At 48.9% G+C, this 12,529-nt stretch overlaps 1 protein-coding gene across 1 annotated transcript in view; it reads left to right on the forward strand.

Moving 5' to 3' along the window:
* The window catches only part of TAP1 (transporter 1, ATP binding cassette subfamily B member), an 895,619-nt gene that overhangs the window by 144,082 nt on the left and 739,008 nt on the right, over positions 1-12,529 (forward strand). The gene's annotated exons all lie outside the window — the stretch shown is intronic.

The following is a 12,529-nucleotide window of genomic DNA, read 5'->3' on the forward strand; positions in this document are numbered from 1 at the left end:
CTGCACCTCCCCATACAATGGGGTAAAATGCTGCACCTCCCCGTACATTGGGGCAAAATGCTGCACCTCCCCATACACTGGGGTAAAATGCTACACCTCCCCATACACTGGGGTAAAATGCTACACCTCCCCATACACTGGGGTAAAATGCTGCACCTCCCCATACACTGGGGTAAAATGCTGCACCTCCCCATACAATGGGGTAAAATGCTGCACCTCCCCATACACTGGGGTAAAATGCTGCACCTCCCCATACACTGGAGTAAAATGCTACACCTCCCCATACACTGGGGTAAAATGCTGCACCTCCCCATACACTGGGGTAAAATGCTGCACCTCCCCATACACTGGGGTAAAATGCTGCACCTCCCCATACACTGGGGTAAAATTCTGCACCTCCCCATACACTGGGGTAAAATGCTGCACCTCCCCATACACTGGGGTAAAATGCTACACCTCCCCATACACTGGGGTAAAATGCTGCACCTCCCCATACACTGGGGTAAAATGCTGCACCTCCCCATACACTGAGGTAAAATGCTGCACCTCCCCATACACTGGGGAAAAATGCTGCACCTCCCCATACACTGGGGTAGAATGCTGCACCTCCCCATACACTGGGGTAAAATGCTGCACCTCCCCATACACTGGGGTAAATGCTGCACCTCCCCATGCACTGGGGTAGAATGCTGCACCTCCCCATACACTGGGGTAGAATGCTGCACCTCCCCATACACTGGGGTAAAATGCTGCACCTCCCCATACACTGGGGTAAAATGCTGCACCTCCCCATACACTGGGGTAAAATGCTGCACCTCCCCATACACTGGGGTAAAATGCTGCACCTCCCCATACACTGGGGTAAAATGCTGCACCTCCCCATACACTGGGGTAAAATTCTGCACCTCCCCATACACTGGGATAAAATTCTGCACCTCCCCATACACTGGGGTAAAATGCTGCACCTCCCCATACACTGGGGTAAAATGCTGCACCTCCCTATACACTGGGGTAAAATGCTGCACCTCCCCATACACTGGGGTAAAATTCTGCACCTCCCCATACACTGGGGTAAAATGCTGCACCTCCCCATACACTGGGGTAAAATGCTACACCTCCCCATACACTGGGGTAAAATGCTGCACCTCCCCATACACTGGGGTAAAATGCTGCACCTCCCCATACACTGGGGTAAAATGCTGCACCTCCCCATACACTGGGGTAAAATGCTGCACCTCCCCATACACTGGGGAAAAATGCTGCACCTCCCCATACACTGGGGTAGAATGCTGCACCTCCCCATACACTGGGGTAAAATGCTGCACCTCCCCATACACTGGGGTAAAATGCTGCACCTCCCCATACACTGGGGTAAAATTCTGCACCTCCCCATACACTGGGGTAAAATGCTGCACCTCCCCATACACTGGGGTAAAATGCTGCACCTCCCCATACACTGGGGTAAAATTCTGCACCTCCCCATACACTGGGGTAAAATGCTGCACCTCCCCATACACTGGGGTAAAATGCTGCACCTCCCCATACACTGGGGTAAAATGCTGCACCTCCCCATACACTGGGGTAAAATTCTGCACCTCCCCATACACTGGGATAAAATTCTGCACCTCCCCATACACCGGGGTAAAATGCTGCACCTCCCCATACACTGGGGCAAAATGCTGCACCTCCCCATACACTGGGGTAAAATGCTGCACCTCCCCATACACTGGGGTAAAATGCTGCACCTCCCTATACACTGGGGTAAAATGCTTCACCTCCCCATACACTGGGGTAAAATTCTGCACCTCCCCATACACTGGGGTAAAATGCTGCACCTCCCCATACACTGGGGTAAAATGCTACACCTCCCCATACACTGGGGTAAAATGCTGCACCTCCCCATACACTGGGGTAAAATGCTGCACCTCCCCATACACTGGGGTAAAATGCTGCACCTCCCCATACACTGGGGTAAAATGCTGCACCTCCCCATACACTGGGGAAAAATGCTGCACCTCCCCATACACTGGGGTAGAATGCTGCACCTCCCCATACACTGGGGTAAAATGCTGCACCTCCCCATACACTGGGGTAAAATGCTGCACCTCCCCATACACTGGGGTAGAATGCTGCACCTCCCCATACACTGGGGTAGAATGCTGCACCTCCCCATACACTGGGGTAAAATGCTGCACCTCCCCATACACTGGGGTAAAATTCTGCACCTCCCCATACACTGGGGTAAAATGCTGCACCTCCCCATACACTGGGGTAAAATGCTGCACCTCCCCATACACTGGGGTAAAATGCTGCACCTCCCCATACACTGGGGTAAAATGCTGCACCTCCCCATACACTGGGGTAAAATTCTGCACCTCCCCATACACTGGGATAAAATTCTGCACCTCCCCATACACTGGGGTAAAATGCTGCACCTCCCCATACACTGGGGTAAAATGCTGCACCTCCCTATACACTGGGGTAAAATGCTGCACCTCCCCATACACTGGGGTAAAATTCTGCACCTCCCCATACACTGGGGTAAAATGCTGCACCTCCCCATACACTGGGGTAAAATGCTACACCTCCCCATACACTGGGGTAAAATGCTGCACCTCCCCATACACTGGGGTAAAATGCTGCACCTCCCCATACACTGGGGTAAAATGCTGCACCTCCCCATACACTGGGGTAAAATGCTACACCTCCCCATACAATGGGGTAAAATGCTACACCTCCCCATACACTGGGGTAAAATTCTGCACCTCCCCATACACTGGGATAAAATTCTGCACCTCCCCATACACTGGGGTAAAATGCTGCACCTCCCCATACACTGGGGCAAAATGCTGCACCTCCCCATACACTGGGGTAAAATGCTGCACCTCCCCATACACTGGGGTAAAATGCTGCACCTCCCTATACACTGGGGTAAAATGCTTCACCTCCCCATACACTGGGGTAAAATTCTGCACCTCCCCATACACTGGGGTAAAATGCTGCACCTCCCCATACACTGGGGTAAAATGCTACACCTCCCCATACACTGGGGTAAAATGCTGCACCTCCCCATACACTGGGGTAAAATGCTGCACCTCCCCATACACTGGGGTAAAATGCTGCACCTCCCCATACACTGGGGAAAAATGCTGCACCTCCCCATACACTGGGGTAGAATGGTGCACCTCCCCATACACTGGGGTAAAATGCTGCACCTCCCCATACACTGGGGTAAAATGCTGCACCTCCCCATACACTGGGGTAGAATGCTGCACCTCCCCATACACTGGGGTAGAATGCTGCACCTCCCCATACACTGGGGTAAAATGCTGCACCTCCCCATACACTGGGGTAAAATTCTGCACCTCCCCATACACTGGGGTAAAATGCTGCACCTCCCCATACACTGGGGTAAAATTCTGCACCTCCCCATACACTGGGGTAAAATGCTGCACCTCCCCATACACTGGGGTAAAATGCTGCACCTCCCCATACACTGGGGTAAAATGCTGCACCTCCCCATACACTGGGGTAAAATGCTGCACCTCCCCATACACTGGGGTAAAATTCTGCACCTCCCCATACACTGGGATAAAATTCTGCACCTCCCCATACACTGGGGTAAAATGCTGCACCTCCCCATACACTGGGGTAAAATGCTGCACCTCCCTATACACTGGGGTAAAATGCTGCACCTCCCCATACACTGGGGTAAAATTCTGCACCTCCCCATACACTGGGGTAAAATGCTGCACCTCCCCATACACTGGGGTAAAATGCTACACCTCCCCATACACTGGGGTAAAATGCTGCACCTCCCCATACACTGGGGTAAAATGCTGCACCTCCCCATACACTGGGGTAAAATGCTGCACCTCCCCATACACTGGGGTAAAATGCTACACCTCCCCATACAATGGGGTAAAATGCTACACCTCCCCATACACTGGGGTAAAATTCTGCACCTCCCCATACACTGGGATAAAATTCTGCACCTCCCCATACACTGGGGTAAAATGCTGCACCTCCCCATACACTGGGGCAAAATGCTGCACCTCCCCATACACTGGGGTAAAATGCTGCACCTCCCCATACACTGGGGTAAAATGCTGCACCTCCCTATACACTGGGGTAAAATGCTTCACCTCCCCATACACTGGGGTAAAATTCTGCACCTCCCCATACACTGGGGTAAAATGCTGCACCTCCCCATACACTGGGGTAAAATGCTACACCTCCCCATACACTGGGGTAAAATGCTGCACCTCCCCATACACTGGGGTAAAATGCTGCACCTCCCCATACACTGGGGTAAAATGCTGCACCTCCCCATACACTGGGGAAAAATGCTGCACCTCCCCATACACTGGGGTAGAATGCTGCACCTCCCCATACACTGGGGTAAAATGCTGCACCTCCCCATACACTGGGGTAAAATGCTGCACCTCCCCATACACTGGGGTAGAATGCTGCACCTCCCCATACACTGGGGTAGAATGCTGCACCTCCCCATACACTGGGGTAAAATGCTGCACCTCCCCATACACTGGGGTAAAATTCTGCACCTCCCCATACACTGGGGTAAAATGCTGCACCTCCCCATACACTGGGGTAAAATGCTGCACCTCCCCATACACTGGGGTAAAATGCTGCACCTCCCCATACACTGGGGTAAAATGCTGCACCTCCCCATACACTGGGGTAAAATTCTGCACCTCCCCATACACTGGGATAAAATTCTGCACCTCCCCATACACTGGGGTAAAATGCTGCACCTCCCCATACACTGGGGTAAAATGCTGCACCTCCCTATACACTGGGGTAAAATGCTGCACCTCCCCATACACTGGGGTAAAATTCTGCACCTCCCCATACACTGGGGTAAAATGCTGCACCTCCCCATACACTGGGGTAAAATGCTACACCTCCCCATACACTGGGGTAAAATGCTGCACCTCCCCATACACTGGGGTAAAATGCTGCACCTCCCCATACACTGGGGTAAAATGCTGCACCTCCCCATACAATGGGGTAAAATTCTGCACCTCCCCATACACTGGGGTAAAATGCTACACCTCCCCATACAATGGGGTAAAATGCTACACCTCCCCATACAATGGGGTAAAATGCTGCACCTCCCCGTACATTGGGGCAAAATGCTGCACCTCCCCATACACTGGGGTAAAATTCTGCACCTCCCCATACACTGGGGTAAAATGCTGCACCTCCCCATACACTGGGGTAAAATGCTACACCTCCCCATACACTGGGGTAAAATGCTGCACCTCCCCATACACTGGGGTAAAATGCTGCACCTCCCCATACAATGGGGTAAAATGCTGCACCTCCCCATACACTGGGGTAAAATGCTGCACCTCCCCATACACTGGGGTAAAATGCTGCACCTCCCCATACACTGGGGTAAAATGCTGCACCTCCCCATACACTGGGGTAAAATGCTGCACCTCCCCATACAATGGGGTAAAATGCTGCACCTCCCCATACACTGGGGTAAAATGCTGCACCTCCCCATACATTGGGGCAAAATGCTGCACCTCCCCATACACTGGGGTAAAATGCTACACCTCCCCATACACTGGGGTAAAATGCTACACCTCCCCATACACTGGGGTAAAATGCTGCACCTCCCCATACACTGGGGTAAAAAGGTTAAGCAAGGCTGCATTAGTGTGATGGTCAGAGGGAAGAATATTCCTTACATTTGAGGTCATTGGGAAGAATTACCCCCTTACAGATAGCTAAGGTGATCAATGGTGTCAATGAGAACTTATTTGAGAGGTAGCAATTGCTCATTGCTAGGAGCCCCTAGCAACCTCGGAAGAAACCCTTGTTTAGAAGTCCTGCCTTAGTCTAACAAAATATTTGAATTACACAGATAACCTTGCCTTGTATTCTGCTTAGTCCAGACTGCAAGGCACAGCAATACTAAAAAAAAAAATCCAGAAAGAACGGTTCTACATTTACAGCCAATCAAAGTCCACGAACCATGTTGCGTCACTTGTTTCTGAGTAAATTTTGCCTTCAAAGGTTTCCGTTAGAAGAAGGAAGCTTCTGATATCGAGAAGTCTGCAAGAGGTGATAAACGCCTATTTTGTAAATATAAAACATACCTATGAAGAAAACTTTTCTAGTAACAACTAACAAGTATCAATAAACAGACGTCAGTAACATTGTAAGTGATTGGAAAAATTAAAGAAGATTTCAGTACTATTGGTTCTTCAAAAAAAAAAAGTTTAAAGCCGTACTTAAAGAGGAAGTAACCCCTCCTCTGTAACTTGTACCTATAGGTGATCCTATGATAAGGCTTACCTATAGGTACTGTAAATATCTCCTAACCATGTACCGTTTAGGAGATATTTACCTTATATGCAGCCAGTGACATCACTGGCGCATGCACTCTGAAGGAACGGCCGCTCGTGCCGTTCCTTCAGAGTCCCGTGCCGTGACCGTCGGCTCCCGCTTGCGCGGGAGTGACGTCACCACGGCTCCGGCCAATCAGATGCCGGATGCCGCGATCCCGGAAGACGGACGACTGGACATGTTGCCCGTCATACAGGTAAGCGGGCAGCACGGCGGGGGCTCCTTCTAAGGTAAGTATTTCATAATGAGCTACCAGTATGCGATGCAAACTAGCTCATTATGGGTTTCTCTTTCAGGTTGCAGCAAAAAAAAAAAAGTTTCATGGGTTTACAACCTCTTTAAAGTGGAATTTCACTCAAAAGGCAAGTTCCATTGTACCTCCTGATCCCCCTCCTCCACATTTGGAATACATTTTTCTGGGGGAGCGAGTACCTGATTTTGACAGGTACATGCCCCCATTTTTGGTTGGATTGTCATGGCAGATCCACCACCAGATGCAACATTCTGGGACATGTCACAGGTCCCAGGAGCCTGCCGGACATTGACACAGTGCAGTTTGGCCCATGCATGCGCAGAGGGAAGCCAGCTGTGAATCCGCAAGGCTTCACAGCCAATTTCCCACAGTTATCATGTCATCTCCGGGGACTCAAAGACCGGTGAAGTACTGGCCCAGGGGAGGACAGTGTAAAGTGTTTTCTAATTGCACAAGATAGAGAGGTGGGGCAACGACAGAGATGTATAGTAACGAAGTAGAACTACTTAAGTACTGTACTTAAGTACCAAAATGCGGTATCTGTACTTTCCTAGAGTCAAATTTTTTTCTCCTACTTCTACTTTTACTTCACTACATTTTTTCGATGATTTCGATACTTCTACTCCGATATTTATTTTTTGTGCTGCATCGTTACTCGTTACTTTTCTCTGCCTTTCCCTTTTTCTTTTTTGTTTGGTTTCCCTCCTTACTGCTCTCTCCTACTCTTTCAATTATCCTCCCTATTCTGCCTTCCCCCCTCCCCTCCCCTTTTCTATAGGAAGGCAAAGGTAAAAATACCCCCCTTTTTCATGGGTACCTGGTCTCTGGCCATTTGGGTAGCGTTGTTCCGCTCCAGGCTTCCGCTGGGCCGGCGTGGAGTGCTCCCACATGCGCCTCTCGGCGCTCTGACATGTGTGGCGGCCTTCGGCCACTCCGCTACTCCCCTCCTTGTCTCCATTCACTGACGTCTCAGCGCTGGGAGGCGGGGATTCCGGCGGCTGCGCAGTAGAGGCACGTGCGCATACGCAGTGCGATCGAGGCACTGGCGGCCATCTTGGTTAAGGGAAACATGGGGCGGTCTCTGATGTAAGGGGGCTCTGTGTGGGGGGTCTCTGATGTAAGGGGGGTCTCTGATGTAAGGGGGGCTCTGTGTGGGAGGGCTCTGATGTAAGGGGAGCTCTGTGTGGAGGGGCTCTGATGTAGGGGGAGCTCTGTGGGGGGCTCTATGGGGGGGCTCTGATGTAAGGGGGGCTCTGTGGGGATGGTCTCTGATGTAAGGGGGCTCTGTGTTGGGGTCTCTGGATGTAAGGCGGGCTTTGTGTGAGGGGTCTCTAAAGTAAGGGGGCTTTGTGTGGGGGGTCTCTGATGTAAGGGGGCTCTGTGTGGGGGGTCTCTGATGTAAAGGGGGCTTTGTGTGGGGGGTATTTGATGTAAGGGGGCTCTGTGTGGGGGGTCTCTGATGTAAGGGGGCGCTGTGTGGGGGGTCTTTGATGTAAGGGGGCTCTGTGTGGGGGTCTCTGGTGTAAGGGGGCTCTGTGTGGGGGGGGTCTCTGATGTAAGGGGGCTCTGTGTGGGGGGGGGGGGTCTCTGATGTAAAGGAGGCTCTGTATGAGGGTCTCTGATGTAAGGGGGCTCTGTGTGGGGGTCTTTGATGTAAGGGGGACTCTGTGTGGGAGGGCTCTGATGTAAGGGGAGCTCTGTGTGGAGGGGCTCTGATGTAAGGGGAGCACTGTGGGGGGTTCTGATGTAAGGGGGTCTCTGTGGGGATTGTCTCTGATGTAAGGGGGGTTTTGTGTGAGGGGTCTCTAAAGTAAGGGGGCTTTGTGTGGGGATGGTCTCTGATGTAAGGGGGCTCTGTGTTGGGGTCTCTGATGTAAGGGGAGCTTTGTGTGGGGGGCTCTGATGTAAGGGGGCTCTGTGTGGGGGGGGGTCTCTGATGTAAAGGAGGCTCTGTATGAGGGTCTCTGATGTAAGGGGGCTCTGTATGAGGGTCTCTGATGTAAGGGTGCTCTGTGTGGGGGGTCTCTGATGTAAGTGGGGGCCTCTGTGGGGGGTTTCTGTTGTAAGGGGGCTCCGTTGGGGGGTTTCTGTTGTAAGGGGGGCTCCGTTGGGGGGTCTCTGATGTAAGGGGGGTCTCTAATGTAAGGGGGGCTAAGTTTGTAGTAATCATAAAAAAGATGAAGTGCAAAAAAAGTGCAAGAAAAAAATGATCAGGTCGCACAGGGCGCTTGAACACCTAAGGCCGGCCCTGGTTGGGAGGTTCTTTCCCATTAACAGCAGATATGAAATTATATTCATCTTGTTTTGTCACATATATATATTTGAAGATTCACAATATTTTGAACTTTTTATTGACTTTGATTTCATACACTCTTCCTTTATTTCATTATTGGAATATATTGTTGTATATCACATTGGTTTATATATGATTTTGCGCACCAATAAGCTGTGGAGAAAAAAAAACATGCAGGGAAGAGAAGGAGGGATGCTTTAAAAGGGGAAGGGAGGGACTTTATCTGTTTTTTGTTTACAAAAAGTTACAGCCTAAGGAATTGTGATTGTCCTTTAGGTTAATCATTTGAATAAATCATTTGAAATAATAAAAAACAATATGATGTTCAAACTTTTGACTTCTTTCTTTAATAACTACATAACACAGTACTTCTACTTCTACTTTCAGTACTTGAGTAGAATTTTTTTCTTCAAAACTACTGGTACTTTTTACTTTTAGTACTTAAGTAGCAATTTTTTTGAAAAAACTACTTGCAATACTTAAGTAAAAAAAATTTTGAATACTTTAGTACTTCCACTTAAGTAACTTTTTCTGCGAGCACTTCCACTTCTACTTAAGTCACTTTTTGATCGAGCACTTGTACTTTTACTCAAGTAGAAATTTCGAGTACTTTATACAAGTCTGGGCAACGATATCATCCTCATCCAATCAGGAAACACTCTGATTTTATTGAGAATATACAAGGTGTTCTCCGAATGGCACCCGTGCTGAGCGAGCGACCTCCTGTGTTCATAACCAAGTATGTTCAGTACAGTGTTACTGAAGGTAATTTGTTTATTAACCACCTAAGGTCACCTCTGTGCTGGATCACACACACACATACGTATATATATATATATATATATATATATATATAGATATACATATGTGAAAAAACTTTACGTGCTATCCCTGTGTATAAACCACCTATTACTCAACTCAATATACTATAGGAGGCAGCTAGCACCACTATGCATCCAACCACCTGTACAAAATGCAATAAACTGCAATGTGACTGCACTTTTTTTTCACAGACATTGAATCATTTATTGATGGACTGTATATATATATTTAAAAGAAAAGATGGACTCATGCAAATTTATTATATATAGATGATTTTACACTATTTTCAGATATTTATTTAGGCACTATAATTTGAATGCATCTTACTGAAACCACCTTCCTCACACCTGCAGGAGGAGAGACAGCCGTCCACCTCCTCCTGGGACTCTGCTTCCCACCAAAAGACACCCTGTCACATGTCCCCTCAGCTTTTATAAGCAATCCAAGAATGCCCTCCCACTGGGACTCCCACAAAAGCCAATGTGTCACTGGATGGGTTTCCTCCACTGTCCAACAAGCTCCCTCATTGGATGCAGTGGGGACACTCCCTCAGACCCAGCGAATCACACCTGGAGACATGTAACAGGCAACCTAATAGATCAGGCTCCCCTGATAAGCAGAAGGAGCAATATATGCATTTACCTGGTACCTACCTACCTAGGAGGGTGCTACATATTAGGGATAGACCGATATGTTTTTTTTCCAGGGCCGATACCGATATTTTGGTCACAACGTATCAGTATTGGCCGATATGGGCCAATATTTTGTACATTTAAAGTTTTGAAAAATAAAGACAATTTGTCTGGCACCCTGAGGTGGCTGGCTGGCTGGAACCCTGTGGTGGGTGACTGACTGGCTGCCGGGCACCCTGTGGTAGGTGGGTGGCTGGTACAGGGCCTGTGGGTGATTGGATGTCTGGCACCCTGTCTGTGGGTGGCTGGCTGTCTGGCACCCTGTCTGTGTGACGCTGGCTGGCACCCTGTAGTGGGTGGGTGGCTGGCACAGGGGCTGTGGGTGGCTGGATGGTACAGGGCCTGTGGATGGCTGGCTTGCTGGTACAGTGCCTGTGGCTGGCTGGTACAGTGCCTGTGGCTGGCAGGTACCGGGCCTGTGGGTGGCTGGCTGGCTCGCTGGTACAGTGCCTGTGGCTGGCTGGTACAGGGTGTGGATGTGGGTGGCTGGCTGGCACTGGGCTGCTGTGGATGGGTGTATGTCTGTGATACACTCCCGCAAGACTAGTCCCAACTCCAGACGAGGCTGTCCAAGGCGAGGGAGGCGGCCTAAGAAGGCAGAATGAATATCGGCAACATCGGCCAGTTCCAGGGCCGATATCGATATATCGGGGAAAGTGCATATCGGCCCCCGATATATCGGCCTTGCCGATAATTGGTCTATCCCTACTACATAAATATATATACATGATCCGACTCTTCCAGAAGAGGGCACCTATGCGCGCCACCAGCAACTCACCACTGCTGTGATTACACACATCGGGAGCTGATCGGCGGGTACCGCTGACTCAATGTCCGCAAACACCCGCTGATCATTGAGCAGAGAGGCAGAACGACAGTCTGCTATATAAACAAGGCAGATCACATTTCTGATAGGGGGCAGGGATGATAAATTCCATCTCTTCCCCTAGTAAAAGCCCCTCCCACAGTTCACATAAACAGTGGCTAGGCACACAGTTAACCTTTTGATCGCCTTAGATGTTTAACCCCTCCCCAGCCAGCGTCATTAGTACAGTGACAGTGCATATTTTTTAGCACTGATCACTGTATTAGTGTCACTGGTCCCCAAAAAGTGTCCAAAGTGTCAGTTAGAGTCGGTTCCCACTATGGCGACACGACTTTGGGGGCAACTAGTGAAGTGCACAGCGACTTCGGCGCAACTTGCATGGACTTCACATAATGGAAGTTAATACAAGTCGCTCCGACTTCGGTCAAAAGTAGTGCAGGAACTATTTTCTAAGTCGAAGCGACTTGTGTCGCTCCTATTAGAACGGTTCCCATAGCACTGAATGAACCGCGACTTGACAGGCAACCAAGTCGCCTGACAAGTCGCAGTAGTGTGAACGGGACTCAGTGTCACAATGTCCGGCACAATATCGCAGCCCCGCTATAAGACACTGATTGCCGCTATTACTAGTAAATAAAAATATAAATAAATACAATTATCCCATAGTTTGTAAACACTATAACTTTTGTGCAAACCATTCAATGTACGCTTCTTGGGATTTTTTTTACCAAAAATATGTAGCAGATTACATATTGGCCTAAATTTTTGAAGAAATTAAATTTTTTAAAATTTTAACGGGATATGTTTTATAGCAGAATGTAAAAAAAATATATATATATATATATATTTTTTTTTTTTTTTCTTCAAAATTGTCCGTTTTTTTTTTGTTTATAGCGTAAAAAATAAAAAACGCAGGTGTGATCAAATACCCCGAAAGAAAGCTCTATTTGTGGGAAAAAAAGGCATACATTTTATTTGGGTACAGCGTCATGCGACCGCACAGTTGTCAGTTAAAGTAACGCAGTGCCGTACCGCAAAAAAATGGTTTGGTCATGAAGGGGGGTAAATCTTCTGGAGGTCAAGTGGTTAAAAAAAAAAAAACAAACAAGCATGTTATGCTATCCTGCGCTGTGTAATGGTTTTGCACAGAGGAGTCCCGATCCGCCTCTTCTGGGGTCCCCTGCCACTAATACCAATGATGAGGCACTATTCCTCCCACTGACCACAGGCGTTGTGTAATTATTTTACTCCCACTAACACTC

Source organism: Pelophylax lessonae, assembly GCF_965119305.1.
Source record: "Pelophylax lessonae genome assembly, chromosome: 7".
Taxonomy (NCBI): domain Eukaryota; kingdom Metazoa; phylum Chordata; class Amphibia; order Anura; family Ranidae; genus Pelophylax; species Pelophylax lessonae.